The sequence below is a fragment of the Lynx rufus genome, unplaced genomic scaffold (assembly GCF_022079265.1).
Source record: "Lynx rufus isolate CCGP_SWC_20201006 ecotype Redwood Valley unplaced genomic scaffold, mLynRuf1.p SCAF_2, whole genome shotgun sequence".
Classification (NCBI taxonomy): Eukaryota; Metazoa; Chordata; class Mammalia; order Carnivora; family Felidae; genus Lynx; species Lynx rufus.
Window position 1 is genome coordinate 158,405,751 of NW_025814834.1, and position 3,835 is coordinate 158,409,585.

General features: G+C 39.6%; 1 non-coding gene across 1 annotated transcript; it reads right to left on the reverse strand.

The window, feature by feature from the left end:
* Positions 1-203: 203 nt before the first annotated feature.
* On the reverse strand, positions 204-310 carry LOC124516713 (U6 spliceosomal RNA). The gene has a single exon (XR_006963122.1). It is a non-coding gene; the product is annotated as a U6 spliceosomal RNA (small nuclear RNA).
* Between the last annotated feature and the right edge of the window lie 3,525 nt (positions 311-3,835).

Here is a 3,835-nt window from a genome sequence, read left to right on the forward strand (position 1 = left end):
TCTAGTGAAGTAAGTATATATATATATATACACCCTACAGTTATGATACACCAAACTTTTAATTTGTTTTCTTTTTTTGGCTTTTTAAACTTTTACTTTAATTATAGTTAGTTAACATACAGTGTTATATTAGTTTCAGGTGTACGATATAGTGATTCAACAATTCCATACAGCACCCAGTGTTCACCACGACAAGTACACTCAACGATAGCAAAAGCTTCATGAATTTGTGTGTCATCCTTGCTCAGGGGCTGTGCTAATCTTCTCTGTATCGTTCCAATTTTAGTATATATGCTGCTGAAGTGAGTACTTGCATGCATTTTTAATGATAGAACTGAGTGCAAATTCCACTTACTAAAACCTTGGGCAGCTTAAGCATCCTTAGTCTCAATTTCTTCATTCTTCATGTTTTATTAAATATTAACATGAAACTAAGACTAACGAGCAATATTTAGCACAGCACAAGATTTTAATAGGTTGCAGCAACTAGGCTCAATCTTGAAAAAAAATTTAATAGGGAAATATAAAATTCTACTCCCATGATTAAAAAAAAAAATGACCCAATCATCAAACACACAAATATGGTAGTAATTACACACACACTCCTAAGTGGGACCATCAGAACTTATCAAAGAAAAAAATACACCAGCTTTTAACTGTCACACACAAAAACTTTCCAAAGAAATGGCATATGAATTAAGGTGTTGGAGGACAAATTTAAATTCCCAGGAAAAGGCTTTTGGCAACAGACAGATTAAACCTTCTTATTACTCCAGAGGCCTATCTAGGTAGAAATATTAGAGAAGAAAACTTTAGGTCATGGGAAGACGTGTCTAACTACCAGAACAGACAAGAATGAAATAGTCTATTCCTAAGGCTAGTGAACTCTTCATGCCTGAAGGTATTCAAGCAAAACCTGAACTGAAGGTTGTATAGTATAATGGGCCATCACACATCCTAGAGACAGATTGCCTGGGTTGAAACCCCAGGTCTGCCTCTTTTACAGACTGTGTCTTTTTGTCCCTCAGTGTAAGATGAATAAGAAAGCAATGCCTGCCTCACATAGTTGTTGGGAGGATTAAATAATTAACAAATGTAAGGCATACTAGTGCTATGTAAGCTTTAGACATTATTAATGATAGTATTTCTTGGAGGGATTATTGTGGAGGAATTCATGCTTTGGATGGGTTTGGTGAGGTAATCAATAATGGATCTGCCTCCTCTGAGTTCCCAAAACCTATGTTTCTATAATCCCTGACTTTAAGGGATTGAAATTGCCCATCAGTTGAGTGCAGGCTGAAGCATCTTTGAAAAACAAAACAACAACAACAAAAACCCATGTTGCTCTAAAAAAGATCTCGAACATCCTTTCTAAAATAGTAATGAGTGACATATTTGAGCAGTTATTTATATAATTACTTTATGACTCCCAAAAGAAAGTAAGTGGCTCCCCTCAAACCTGCACCTTGGAGCCGCAGGGGTAAGAGGAAAGGAGAGGGGGGATAGGAATAAAACTTAAATTTATTTCAGAAGAAATCAGTCTATAAATGATTTTATAGTGTGAGGTATGTATAAAATGAAAGATGGCTGGTTTGGGCCATGGTGAATATGTTCATGTGCTGTGAAGAGTGAGCCTCATTAGGGGTCAGGATGGCAGCCCTAATGGGTGTCCATACCTTGAGGTAATTCAACAATTCCCTTTTGCAAATAGCTTATGCACTATTCTCACCTACCTCCATCCTCCCTGTCTCCAGTTCAATTGTGTGCTAGTATCTGAGTGTTCCTTCTAAAATGCTGATTCACCCCCTCCTCACACTTCACAGGGGCTTCCCAAAAGACATGGCAATTCTCTTTCTAATGACTCGTCATCAGCCATACTAAAGTTCTGTTTTGACTGTTTTCAAGTAAGGCTGCTGACCACCCATGAGGCTTGTTAAAATGCAGCTAACTGGGCTCCACTCAGATGCCCTAAAATCAGTGTCTTTGCAGCTGGACCTGGAGGTTAAGAAACTCAACCCAACTATCTATCCACATCTGGTCTGGCTGCCATGACCGAGGGGGTCTTTTTTCATTCCATTTTAAATGGAATGATGTTTGGCAGCCTTCACATCTACCTCCCTATCAACAGCAGCAGCAGCAAGCCCTTAACAAAGCTCTGATTGAGGCAAATAGCCAAAGACAGCTTAGCCCTTCTCTCTGGCACTGTGTCTTCCAGCTGAACTGGAGATATAATTCACGGCAGCAAACCTGAAACTGCAACTCTTGACAGATTAATTCCATAACAAAAATCAATCATGGCACTTGTTGCCGGCATACATAATATTTTGAGTTTCCTGTCTAGCACCACTGAGAAGCAGACCTCCTTGACCTTGACTACATTAAACGAATGCGCTGATACGGTAATGTAATCAGCTGATCACTGCATGTGCCAGCATCCCAGGTCTGTATAACAGTGATCAGCATTGAGCTCTTGTTTCCTGTGGCGCCTCCTAACCCCACCAAGTTGCCATCCTTACTAGCAGAATGACTCTTCTAGCCAAAAATTGTAGTTGCAGCAACATCCTGAGAAGGTCTTATTTTTCAACTATTCGCCTCAGGAAATATGTCAGCTGATTTGCCTGCTAGCTTCTCCCTGAGCAAATATCAGCCAGCCAAAGTGTGGTGGGTTTGGGGGCGGGGGTGTGGAGCTCACACTGGAAAATCCCACTTTGACCACAGATAAAATACCCTCTTGTTCAGAAAACTTCTTGTTCACTCCTTGGGCCAAAGAGGCTAAACAGGAAAGGAAACATGGATAGGCAGCTGGGGGAACACATCTCTTATATAATGAGCAAATTGCAAAGGCTAGAGCCATGGGGGTGCCAGGTGGATGGAATGGAGAGAAGAAAAACACTTCTCCTTTTTAAGATTAGAGAAGTTGAGGGACTAGATTACAACTGACAATGTGAATTGCATTCGGTGGAAGAACCATCTGGAAAAGGGCTACTGACAATTCCATTGGATTGCCTAACATAGTATGAGTCAAGAATTAGGTGAAGACTTCCATGGTTGATCTCTCTTGAGAGACAAAGCTTCTAAGTAATGTAGAGTGAACTTCACTGGAAGTATCTTCCCAGAAACCAGAATCACTGTTGCTGATTTGCCCGATTTGGTTATTTCTCAGATAAAACAAGTGATATTTGGGCTGCTGAGGAAGGAGAGCTGATGTGGCCTCCATCAGCCAGCAACCAATACCAATACCAATACCAATACCAATACCAATAGAAAAGTCTTGTGTATCATGTCTAACCAGAAGCATCCTTGCATGAGTATTTCAAGTATTCAAAGATGGTTAGGAGGCATACCTAGATTTAGATACCTACGTGCCAAGTGGAGATGTTTCACTTTCGAGGCTCTCAATTTACCTTTTAATCAAATGATCCTGTGGCAAAAGGGAAGAGCTAATTAAGTATTTCATTATCTGACTGATATAACAAAGCACAAAGTGACAGTGGGGGAAAAAAATCAGCATTGGGAAACATCTGTCTCACTCTAATGCTGAGAATGTCACAGCCTAGGACAGCATCTGCAGATGGAGGATTTTAAAAATTGAAATAGAGGAATCTTCAAATAGTATGTTATAGAAATACCTCCAGGGAATAAACTCCAGGTAAAATTTGCTCTTTAAACCTGTACATAGAATTTACTGTTCTTAGCAATGATAGTGTATCTGTACAAAGAAAATCATGTTCAAGTTGGCAGTGATTTAATGAATACAAGGAAATTATACTAGAATTTACTGTGTATTGTCTCTCTCATGCTCAAAGCTTTCCAAAGTGTCTTACTAACAAGGAAT